We start from the raw sequence: 13,533 nt of genomic DNA, 5'->3' as shown, positions 1-13,533 counted from the left end.
AGATATCTGCACTTTTATGTTTGTTGTGGCACTGTTTACAGTAGCTAAGATTTGAAAGCAACCTAAGTATCCATCAACAGATGAATGAATAAGGAAAATGTGGTACATGTACACAATGGATTACTATTCAGCCATAAACAAATGAGATTCAGTAATATGCAACAACATGGATGGAACTGGAGATTATTGTGTTATGTGAAATAAGCCAAGCATAGAAAGAGATATATCACATGTTCTTATTTATTTGTGGTATCTAAAAATCAAAACAATTGGACACAGACAGTAGACGAATGTTTACCAGAGGCTGGGAAAGGTAGTGGGAGTAGGGGGTGGGTGGGGATGGTTAATGAATACAAACAAAAACAGAAAGAATAAATAAGAACTAATATTTTATAGCACAACAGGATGACTTTAGTCAATAATAACTTAATTTTACATTTTAAAGCAACCGAAAGAGTGTAATTGGATCGTTTATAAACCAAAGGACAAATGTTTGAGGGAATAAATAAAACATTCTCCATGATGTGCTTATTTTACGTTGCATGCCTGTATCAAAATATTTCATATACCCCCTTAATATATATGTCTACTATGTAACCACAAATAAAATAAAAACAACACAATCTCGTTGATTAGAAGTGTCTAAATAATCCTAAGAAGGAAATAATCTCAAATTTTGCCTGGTCCTGAGAATATTTACATGAGACTCAACTCCTTGGAAAGAATGTCCAAAATTCCTATTGAAAAAAATTGACAATAATGACTCTGTGAGTGAAAGTGAGAGAGCCACAAGCACAAAACAGACTGATGGAATAGAACTTGCATCTTCCCATTCCCATTACAGTTGAAATTATTCATTGAAATAACATACTTCAAGTATTAGTGTAATTGCTTTTCTATGAGTAAATATCTGACACTAAGTAATTAATGAAGAAAAGAGGTTTAATCGGGTCATGGTTCTGCAGACTTTACAGAAAGCATGATAGTGGCATCTGCTTCTAGTGAGGCCTCAGGAAGCTTACCATCATGGTGGAAGGTGACAGAAGAAGCCTGCATGTCACACGGTGAGAGCAGGTGCAAAAGGGAGAGAAGAGGGGAAATCCCATTCTTTTAAGCAACCAGATCTGATGTAAACTAACTGTGAGAATTCACTGATTACTAAGTGATGGTGCTAATCTATTTATGACGGATCAAATTCTATGATCTAATCACCTCCAACCAGTCCCCCCCACCTGCAACATTGAAAATCACATTGTTACAGTCTCGCCAATGCACCGCAATGTAGCAATCTCTTGTTGCCTAAAGTAGTACCCAGGAGTTCTTTGTCTTACGACCAGGAAAGTTAAGGAGTGCAGACACCAAGGGTGACGTTGGAGTGAAAGCTTAATAAGCTAAAGTAGAAGGCCCTCCACTGTGGAGAGGGGGTCTGGAAGAGTGTTGCCGTTTTTACTGTTGAATCCAAAGACTTTTATAAAAAAAAAAAAAATGAGGGGTGGGCATCTTATTTGCATAAGGCATAACTTTATGGCAGCTCCACTCCATCCTTTTAGCGTGTATGTGGGCCCTTAGCTTGAGTTGCTCCATCCCAAATCTTGGGATCTTGCTGTTCACAGAGATGTGGGCATCATGTAAGCTTATGACTAACAAAATGTTAATCTTAAATAGTCCTAAAGAGGGCAGTGTTTTAAAAGTTTTTAAAAATTTACATTTCAATGATCTGGCTCAGCTATGAAATGACTTAGAGCTTTTTGTCAATCTTTTGCAAACAGTAAGACAAGCATTCCCTATTTATACTGCCTATTGATAGGTTTTTATTAGATCTAACTGAAAATCGTCTCAAGAAACAGCAGGTCCTGATGGGTTATTGTCATTAATGAGAACAACAGAGTATCAATTTAAATTACATCTGTTGTATTAAGAATATATCCTTCAGTAATTAAATGAAATAGCACATTTAGCTTCACAGGGTGCTTTAGTGATGAATTCATCCTGTGAGAGTTCTATCAAAATACAGAGCTGCTCAATATCACATGTAAAGCAGGAGTCACAATGGTAAGCATCTTACATGATAACGATGCATGGGTGTGTGCGTGTGAGTGAGCATGTGAGTATGAGCATGCGGGGAATAGTGTGAGTGTACATGCATGTTTAGTGAGTGTGTGTGATTGTTATTGTATATGTCTGTTACTATATCAGATGCATCCATCATTTCCACTGAATTGTTGAAGATTTTAAGCCAACTTTTAGGAAAATATTATCGCTACCTGCAAGTCCCCCAATTCTCCTGCATGCTAACCTTTTCCCTGGGTAAAAATTCAAGTTGATAACAAATGTCAGCTTGCCTCTTGTGTGTGTAGTTTGCAGACAGGATACAACCACCACTGAAAATCAATTACAATGACAAATACATGTCAGGCACTTATCAGAGAACACAACCAAGAATGAACTGCAACCTCTCCCTTCCCAAAATCTCTCTTAGATAAGTTAACTTCCCCTTCCTGATGATTTCCTCTTGACAATCTCCTTATGAAAGAAACTTCTTCCTTAAACAGCAGACATGGCTTCACTGTCCTCAGTGCCCTCTACCGGGCTAACAAAGTGTTACTGTCCTTTGCAAAAGCACAGCTAAGAGTTTCCTTTTTTATTTTTTATTTTTTGGTCTCCTAAAAAATAACTATATGTTTAACTTTTATTATATTAAGTTTAACTTAATTTTTGCCCCTTTTAATCTTTTTTTTTTTTTTTTTTTTGAGACGGAGTCTCGCTCTGTCGCCCAGGCTGGAGTGCAGTAGTGCGATCTCGGCTCACTGCAAGCTCGGCCTCCTGGGTTCACGCCATTCTCCTGCCTCAGCCTCCCGAGTAGCTGAGACTACAGGGGCCCGCCACTACACCCAGCTAACTTTTTGTATTTTGTTTAGTAGAGACGGGGTTTCACCGTGTTAGCCAGGATGATCTCGATCTCCTGACCTTGTGATCCGCCTGTCTCAGCCTCCCAAACTGCTGGGATTACAGACATGAGCCACCGTGCCCAGCCGCCCCTTTTAATCTTATAAGTGCTCTTGAATACTTTTGAGAACCTTAATAAATGGTAACTCTCCTACAAGCTTTAAGGGGAAACTACGTGTAAATAAAATTGAGGTTTACAGTGCTAGTTCATTGTGTTGAAGATTTTCATAACATATGAGATAAATATTATTATCCTCACTTAGCAAATAAGGAAACTGAGGCTAAGAAAGTTTAAATGACTTACTTCTTCTAGTCACTCAGTTCAGAGGAAGCATCATTTATCTCTTTACGCTGAAGAACATGACTAGCATAGCATCTCCTGGGAGGTGCTTAGTAACTGTTGAATGATGCCAGCTACTTAGCTGTGAAAAAAATACTCCCTTTTGCCTTTATATAGCCTTTAAGCTGAGAATGTTTTTCTTTTAACATAAAGATATACTTCTACTCCCACAGTCATCAAACAGTTCAAGGAGAAAAACACCTTTTCATCAGTTAATTCAATATTTCAGTAAAAATGGAATTGTAAGTCTTGGTCATCTCCCCTACCGCAAACCGCGATCTCCTCCACTACTGCACTATAATTTCATTTCACTTGGGTTTTCTAGATATACAATCATATCATCTGCAAACAGGGACAATTTGACTTCCTCTTTTCCTAATTGAATACCTTTTATTTCCTTCTCCTGCCTGATTGCCCTGGCCAGAACTTCCAGCACTATGTTGAATAGGAGTGGTGAGAGAGGGCATCCCTGTCTTGTGCCCGTTTTCAAAGGGAATGCTTCCAGTTTTTGCCCATTCAGTATGATATTGGCTGTGGGTTTGTCATAGATAGCTCTTATTATTTTGAGATATGCCCCATCAATACCTAATTTATTGAGAGTTTTTAGCATGAAGGGTTGTTGAATTTTGTCAAAGGCCTTTTCTGCATCTATTGAGATAATCATGTGGTTTGAGTCTTTGGTTCTGTTTATATGCTGGATTACATTTATTGATTTGAGTATGTTGAACCAGCCTTGCATCCCAGAGATGAAGCCCACTTGATTGTGGTGGATAAGCTTTTTGACGTGCTGCTGGATTCAGTTTGCCAGTATTTTATTGAGGATTTTTGCATCAATGTTCATCAAGGATATTGGTCTGAAATTCTCTTTTTTGGTTGGGTCTCTGCCAGGCTTTGGTATCAGGATGATGCTGGCCTCATAAAACGTGTTAGGGAGGATTCCCTCTTTTTCTATCGATTGGAATAGTTTCAGAAGGAATGGTACCAGTTCCTCCTTGTACCTCTGGTAGAATTAGGCTGTGAATCTGTGTGGTTCTGCACTTTTTTTGGTTGGTAGGCTATTAATTATTGCCTCAATTTCAGGGCCTGTTATTGGTCTTTGCAGATATCCAACTTCTTCCTGGTTTAGTCTTGAGAGAGTGTATGTGTCCAGGAATTTATATATTTCTTCTAGATTTTCTAGTTTATTTGTGTAGAGGTGTTTATATTCTCTGGTGGTGGTTTGTATTTCTGTGCAATCGGTGGTGATATCCCATTTATCATTTTTTATTGCATCTATTTGATACTTCTCTACTAGTTGGAAGAGTTTAAATACTTTGAATAATCTGTTGTATTTGTATTTCTAAAGAAAAAAGAATCTTATGTTTAATTTAATAATAACAATTTAATAAACAATATAATACAAGTCATTCCCAGAAACAAAATTTATTTTAACATTAACATAAAATGATATGTTAGTTCTGAGAAATTAGTAATATAACCTTTAAGATATAGGAGCCTGGAGTGAATTCCTAGAATTAGCTAAATATTCTGTTTTCTGTTTACCTAGTACAAAGACCTAATTGGGTAATCATCATTGGACTCATAAAAAAAAATTACTAACTCTTTAAAAAGAGACTTTAACAACAGAAAACGGATAGACTTGTTGGAGTTGCTGTAGGTTCTAAATCCAGGTAGGAACTATCGATATTCTCTAATGTCAGCATGTCTAAATCCAGGTAAGAACCACTGAGATTCTGTAGTATCAACATTTCTTTTATATACAAAATGTTTACATATTTCAGGGAGAAATATTTTGATGGTCATGATAAATATATATTTTATGTTCTGTGTTTTCTACACACTTGTGTTCTGAGCCCTTAGAATTTTATCCTAAGATCTAGAAGAGAGGTGTGGAATAGTTATCTAGAAGACTAGGGGAAATATAGAGAAGAGTTATCAGTTATCACTATACACATATTCTCCAGTGGTACAGCAGGGTGGGAGAAATTATTTAAAGTAGGGGTATCTTGAGAAAATATCAAAATGATATTATTTGGAATAAGCCATCTCTTATGACCTAGAGATGAGGGAGGACATTCCAGCTTAAGAAAAGTCATACAGGAGGGCAGAGAGCTTTTTTCTGGGAACATTGGTTCCATAAGTCTGCAGGTACTTATAGGTGAATTGAGAAATTGACTAAAAATAAGGGCTGGGTTTGGCTTGTGAAGACCCTCAAACAAGAAGTTTTTTTAAGGTTGAATAATATTTTAGCGTGTGTGCGTGTGTGCGTGTGTGTGTATGTTGTCTCTCTACATATACACACACCATGTATCTTAAAATATATATATACATACCTATATGTATATATAATGTTTTCTTCATTCATCACTAGCCATTTGGGTTTCTTCTACATCTTGCCTATTGTAAATAATGCTGCAATGAATGAACATGAATGTGCAAATAAATATCTCTTCAAGATCTCATTTTGAATTATTTTGAATATACACTCAGAAGAAGGATTACTGGTGCATATAATAATTCTGTTTTTTACATTTTGTTGTTTTGGGATTTTTAAGTTTTATGTAGTCCCATTTGTGTATTTTTTATTTCACTGCGTGTGTTTTTGGTATCATATTTTAAAAGTTATTGCCAAATTCAATGCCCTAAAACTTTCTCCTTCATTTTATTCTGAAGTTTAAGGTCTTACATTTAGGAATTTAATCCATTTTGAGTTAATTTTTGCATATAGTGTAAGGTAAGGGCCCAACTTCATTGCTTTGCATGTGGGTATTCCATTTTCCTGACACCATTTGTTGAAGAGACTCTCCTTTCCCTATAGTGTAATCTTGGCACCCTTGTTGAAAATCGTTTGTCTGTATATTCAAAAGTTTATATCTGAGCTCTCTATTCTGTTTCATTGGTTTACATAAATATATATTCATGCCAGTAAAACACCATCTTAATTACAGTTGCTTTGCAATATGTTTTGAAATCAAGAAATGTGAAGCATCCAATTGCGTTCTTCAAGATTTTTTTTTTTTAGCCATTCAGTATGTATTAGGATTTTATATAAATTTTAAATGGGGTTTTCCTATCTTTATATAAAATGTCATTGAAATTTTCATAGAAATTGTGTTAAATCTACACATGGCTTTGGATAGCATGGATTTTTTTAACAATATTAAGTCTTTCAATCCATGAACACAGAATGTTTTCCCATTTACTAATGTTTTATCTCTTTTATTAGTGTTTTAAATGTTTAATTTTTATGGATACATAGTAGGTATATATATATTTATGCAGTACGTGACATATTTTGATACATTCGTTATTCTTCCTGATGTTCTCACTCCTCCCACCCACAACCCTCTGACAGGCCCCAGTGTGTGTTGTTTCTCCCCATGTGTCCATGTGCTCTCATCATTCAGCTCCCACTTATAAGTGAGGACACGTGGTATTGGTTTTCTGTTCCTGCATTAGTTTGCTGAGGATAATGGGTTGCAACTCCATCCACGTCCCTGCAAAGGATATGATATCATTCCTTTTCGTGGCTGCACAGTATTCCATAGTGTATATGTACCACATTTACTTTATCCAGTCTATCACTAATGGGCATTTAAGTTGATTCCATGTCTTTGCTATTATGAATAGTGCTGCAGTAAACATGCACATCTATGTATTTTACAACAGAATGACTTATATTTCTTCAGGTATTTTCCCAATAGTGGGATTGCTGGGTCAAATGGTATTTCTGCCTCTAAGTCTTGAGGAATCACCACAGTTGAACTAATTTACACTTCTGCCAACAGTGTAAAAGTCTCCCTTGTTCTGCACAACCTCACCATCATTTGTTAGTTTTTGACTTTTTGATAATAGTTATTCTGATGGATGTGAGATGGTATCTCATTGTGGTTTTCATTTGCATTTCTCTAATGATCGGTGATGTTGGGCTTTGTTCGTATCCTTTGTTGGCTGCATGTATGTATGCTTTTAAGGAGTGTCTGCTCGTGTCTCATGTCTTTTGCTCACTTTTTAATGGTTTCTTTTTTCTTATAAATTTAAGTTCCTTATAGATGCTGGATATTAGAACATTGTCAGACTGATAGATTGCAAATATTTTCTCCCATTCTGCAGGTTGTATGTTTACTCTGTTGATAGTTTCTTTTGCTGTGCAGAAGCTCTTTAGTTTAATTAGATCCCATTTGTCAATTTTTGCTTTTGTTGCGATCACTTTTGGCATCTTCGTTACGAAATCTTTGCCTGTGCCTATGTCTTGAATGGTATTGCCCAGGTTTTCTTTGAGGGTTTTATAGTTTTGGGTTTTATATTTAAATATTTAATCCATCTTGACTTAATTTTTGTATAAGGTGTAAGAAAAGGTCCAGTTTCAATTTTCTGCATATGGCTAGCCAGTTCTCCCAGTACCATTTATTAAATAGGAAAGCCTTTCCCTATTGCTTATTTTTGTCAGGTTTGTCAAAGATCAGATGGGTGTAGGTGTGCAGTCTTATTTCTTGGTTCTCTATTCTGTTCCGTTGTTCTATGTGCCTATTTTTGTACCAGTATTATTCTATTTTGGTTACTATAGCCTTGTAGTATAATTTGAAGTTGGGAAATGTGATGCCTCTAGCTTTGTTCTTTTTGCTTAGGACTTCCTTGGCTATTTGGGCTCCTTTTGGTTCCATATGAATTTTCCAATTTTTTTTCTAATTCTGTAAAAAGTGTCAATGGCAGTTTAATGTGAATAGCATTGAATCTATAAATTGGTTTGGGCAGTATGGCCATTTTAACAATATTGATTCTTACTATCTATGAGCATGGAATAGCTCTTCATTTGTTTGTGTCCTCTCTGATTTCTTTGAGCAGTGGTTTGTAGTTCTCCTTAAAGATGTCCTTCACTTCCCTTGTTAGCTGTATTCTTAGGTATTTTATTGTTTTTTGTGGCAATTGTGAATGAGAGTTCATTCATGATTTGACTCTCAGCTTGCCTGTTGTTGGTGTATAGGAATGCTAGTGATCTTTGCACATTGATTTTGTATCCTGAGCCTTTGCTGAAGTTGCTTATCAGTTTAAGAAGGTTTTTGGCTGAGACAATGGGGTTTTCTAGATAAAGAACCATGTCATCTGCAAGCAAAGATTATTTGACTTCCTCTCTTCTTATTTGAATACTCTTTATTTCTTTCTCTCTCTTGATTGCCCTGGCCAGAACTTCTAATACTATGTTCAATGGGAGTGGTGAGAGGGCATCCTTGTCTTGTGCTGGCTTTCGAGGAGAATGCTTCCAGCTTTTCCCCATTCAGTATGATATTGGCTGTATGTTTGTCATAGATGGCTCTTATTATTTTGAGGTATGTTCCTTCAACACCTAGTTTATTGAGAGTTCTTAACTTGAAGAGATGTTGAATTTTATCAAAGGCCTTGTCTGCATCTATTGAGATAATCATGTGGTTTTTGTCTTTAGTTCTCTTTATATGATGAATCACCTTTGTTGATTTGCATATGTTGAACCAACCTTGCATCCCATGGATGAAGCCAGCTTGACTGTGGTGGATACAGTTTTTGATGTACTGCTGGATTTCATTTGCAGGTATTTTGTTGAAGATTTTTGCATCCAGAATTCTTATGGTTTTCTACATAAGAGATAATATCATCTGTGAACCGAGATAATTTTACTTCTTACTTTCTGACTTAGGTGCTCTTTATTTCTTTTTCTTGTTTAATTGCTCTGGCCAAAACTTTCAGCACTATGTTGAATAAATGTAGTAAAAGCGGGCATCCTTGCCATATTCCTGACCTTAGAGAAAAGGATTTCAGTATTTCACCATTGAGTATGATGATTGCTATGGGCTTTTCATATATGGCTTTTATTATGTTGAGGTAGTTTCCATTTTCTCTTGTGTGTTGAATGTCTTTATCATGAAAGTGTGTTGAATGTTGTCAAATATTTTCTTCTGCATCAATTAAGATGTTCATGTGGTTTTTTTCCTTCATTCTGTTAATGTGGTGTGTGTTTTTTTTTCATCAGTTTTCATATTTTGAACTATCTTTGCATTCCAGGAATGAATTCCACTTGGTTATGTTTCTAATCCATTTTAATATTAAATGCTGATAAATTTCGTTCACTAGTATTTAGTTGAAGATTTTTGCCTCAATGTTCATAAAGGCCATTGGTCTTTAGTTTTCTTTGCTTGTAGTGTTTTTGTCTGGATTTGGTAGCAGGGTGAGGCTGGTCTCATAGAATGAGTTAGAAAGTATTCTCTCCTTCAAGCTTTTTTGAAAAGTTTTGGAAGGATTAATGTTAGTTCTTTAAATGTTTGGTGAAATTCACCAGTGATGCCATCAGGTCCAGGGTTTTTCTTCATTTAAAAATTTTTGATTACTGATTTAATCTCCTTACTATTTATAGGTTGATTCACATTTTCTATTTCCTCATAAGTTGGTCTTGATAAGTTTTGTTTTTCTAGGAATTTGCTCATTTCATCTAGAATATCCAATTTGTTGCTGTGCAACTGTTCATAGTACTCTCTTATAATCTTTTTTATTTCTGTAGAATTAGTACTAATAGTAATGTCTCCACCTTCATTTCTGATTTTAGCAATCTGAGTCTGCTCTCTGTTTTTCTTTGTCCATCTAGCTAAAGCATTATTTTTGTTGATATTCTCAAAGAATCAACTTTTGCTGTCATTGATTTTCTCTATTGTGTTTCCATTCTGTATTTCATTTATTGCTGCTCTAATTTTTATTATTTTCTTTTTTCTTCTAACTATGGGTTTAGTTTCTTTCCTTTTCTTATTTCTTAAGATGAAAAGTTAGATTGTTAATTTAAAATGTTTTCATGTAAGAATTTATAGCTATAAATTTTCCCCTTAGCACTGCTTTCACAGCATTTCAAACATTTTTATATATTCTGTTTTTGTTTTCATTTTTCTCTATTTTCTAATTTTTGTTAAAAAATTTTAGCTTGTCTATTTGTTAAGAGTATGTTGCTTAATTTCCACAAATTTATACATTTTCCAACCTTTCCTCTGTTATTGATTTCTAACTTCATCTTGTTTTCATTGGAGAAGATACTTCATATGATGTCAATCATTTTAAATCTGTGGAGACTTAATTTGTGGTATAACATATGTTCTGTCCTGAAAGATGTCTCATGTGCACTTAAGAAGAATATGTATGCTGTTATTAGATATATGTTAGATGTAGTTGGTTTATTACATTGTTTAAGTTCTCTATTTTCTAATTTATCTTCTGTCTGGTCATTCTATTTATTATTGAGAGTAGGGTATTGAAGTCTCCAATTATTATTGTAGAATAGTCTATTTATCCATTCAATTCTATCCAAAGTTTTTGTTTCATATATATTGATGATCTGCTATTAAGGTGGGTAACAGTTTATAATTGTTATATCATCTTGCTGTATTGAGCCTTTTATTAATATGAAATGTCTTTATCTTTTTTAACCTTTTTAAAATTAAAAGTCTATTTTTTCTCATATTAGTATAGCCATTCCTGCTCTCTTTTGGTTATTGTTTACCTATCACTCACTTTCAGTCGATTTGTGTCTTTGCATCTTACATGAGTTTTTTGTAGACAACATGGAGTTGGTTCATTTTTTTAATCCATTCTGCCAATCTCTGTCTTTTGATTGGAGAGTTTAATATATTTAAATTTAAAGTAATTACTGATAAGGAAAGACTTATTTCTGTCATCTTCTTACTTGTTTTATATTGTTTTCTATGTTGCTTTTTTTGTCCCTCCTTTTCTGAATTACTGTCTTCTTTTGTGTTTAATTTTTTTAGTAATTAAGTATTTATATTTCTTTCTCATTTCTTTTTGTGTATACTGTATAGCTTTTTTGGTGTGGTTACTATGGGGATTACATTTAAAAATCTTAAAATTATAACAGTTTAATTTGAATTTATACCAGTTTAACTTCAATAACATACACAACTCTGCTGTTTTACAACTCCATCCCCAACTCTTTTGGTTGTTGACCACAAAATTCCATCCTTATTAGGCATTGTGTACACTGTGTGCCCAAAACATAAACTAATAATTTTTTTTTAAGACAAGGTCTGGCTCTATCACCCAGGCTGAAGTGCAGTGGCACAATCTCAGTTCACTGAAACGTCTACCTCCTGGACTCGAGCCATGCTCCCACCTCAGCCTTCTGAGTAGCTGAGACCACAGGTGTGCACTGACATGCCCAGCTAATTTCTGTATTTTTTTGTAGAGACAGGGTTTTGCCATGTTTCCCAGGCTGGTCTCAAACTCATGAGCTCAAGTGATCTGCCCGCCTCAGCCTCCCAAAGTGCTGGGATTACAGGTGTTAGCCACCCCATCTGGCCAATAATTATTTTGAATACATTAATCTTTTAAATTTCACATAAAACAAAATGTGGAGTTACAAACAAAAGTGTCAATATAATTTTTGTATAATATTAGTCTCTTAAAAAATGTAGAAAGTTAAAAGTAGAGTTATAAACTATTGTTATAATAATGCTAGCTTTTATAATTGCCCACATATTTACCTTTATTGAGACCTTTATTTCTTCATACAGCTTCAATTTACTGTCCAGTGTCTTTTTATTTCACCCTGCAAGACTCCTGTGAGCATTTCTTTCAGGGAAGTTCTAGTGTTAATGAACTTGCTCAGCTTTTATTTATATAGGAATGTCTTAATTTCTCCTTCACTTTTAAAGGATGATTTTGCCAGATGTAGAAGTATCAGTTCACAGGTTGATTTTTTTCTCTCTCTCAGCATTTTGAATGTACTTGCCCACTGCCTTCTTGCCTCCAAAGTTTCTGGTGAGAAATCTCCTGTTACTCTCATTGAGAATCCCTGATACGTGATGAGTCACTTCTCTCTTGCTGCTCTTAAAATGTTCTCTTTGTCTTTGTCTTTCAAAAGACAAAGTATGGATCTCTTTTAGTTCATCTTACTTGGAGTTTGTTGAGCTTGGATGTTTAAATTCATATTATTAATCAAATACAGGGAGTTTTCAGCTACTGTTTCTTCAAATATTCTCTCTTCCTCTTCCTCTCACTCTTCTCCTTCTTGGACTTCCACAATGTGCATGTTGGTCTGATGAATGGTGTCCCACAAGTCCATTAGGATCTCTCAACTTTTTCTCAATCTTCTACTCTTCTGTTCCTCAGACTCAGTAATTTCCATTGTCCTGTCTTTAAGTGTACTGATTCTTCTGCCTGCTTGAACCTGCCTTTGAATCCCTCTAGTATATTTTTCATTCCAGATGTTGTATTTTCAGCTTCGGAAATGTTTCTTTTCAAGTGTTCTATTTCTTTGTTGATATTTCCATTTTGTTTGCACATGATTTTCTTGACTTCCTCCACATCTTTCCTTAGCATATTTAAGAGAGTTGTTTTAAAGTTTTTGTCTAGTAGATCTACCATCAGGTCTTTTCTAGGAACAACTCCTATTGATTTATTTTCTTCCTTTGAATAGGCCATGCTTTTCTGTTTCTTTATATGCCTTGTGACTTTTTGTTGGAAGCTGGACATTTGAATCTAAAAAATATTGTAACTATAAATCAGTTATTTCCCCTTCCTTAGGGTTTGCTGTTGTTGTTTTTAATACTTATTTGCTGCCTCTGTGCCAGGGATCAGCATAAAGTGTAAACTTGACATCTCTGGTCTTTTCTGAGCCTGTGTCTTTTCCTGGCCATGTGCAGTACCTTTCTAATTTTCCCTATATATACAGTTGCTATTAAATATCTTAGTCTTTAATGTCTGGCTCCCAAAGGGAGAAAAATAAAAAAAATGAAAGGGGGAAAAGTAGTGCTGGCTCTTTAAATCCTCTGGAAATCACTTCAATTGATGAGGGAAGGGATTGCAACAACGAGGGGAGGTGCAAAAACAATGGCTGCCAATTTATGTGTTTGCATCTTTGTGGTTAGAAGCAGCAACCAGCATTCTGAGAACAGCTACCTGAAATTTGAAGGACAGGATGATTTTGCCCGCCCTGGCCCCCACACATTGCTTGCAAGCTACTCTTGGAACAAGTGCTCAGCTGCCTGCCATGGAACTGGTAGTGGGGGATGAGTAGTTGCTACTCTACTAATGGCTGAAATTGACCAAAATTAACCTCAATTTATGTCTAAGCCTTCCCTTGGAAGTTGTAAGCCTTCAATAGGCTCCAGAGTTTCAAAATAGTGACATAAGACATAATCTGCCAATGAATTTGTTGTCTAAGTAGGAAGACAGATTTCTGGTGCTCCCTACTCTGCTATCCTCCCAGAATCTTCTAG

Source organism: Symphalangus syndactylus, chromosome 5, assembly GCF_028878055.3.
Source record: "Symphalangus syndactylus isolate Jambi chromosome 5, NHGRI_mSymSyn1-v2.1_pri, whole genome shotgun sequence".
NCBI lineage: Eukaryota > Metazoa > Chordata > Mammalia > Primates > Hylobatidae > Symphalangus > Symphalangus syndactylus.
The sequence above is the reverse complement of the archived record's forward strand: the minus strand, read 5'-3'. Positions refer to the sequence as shown.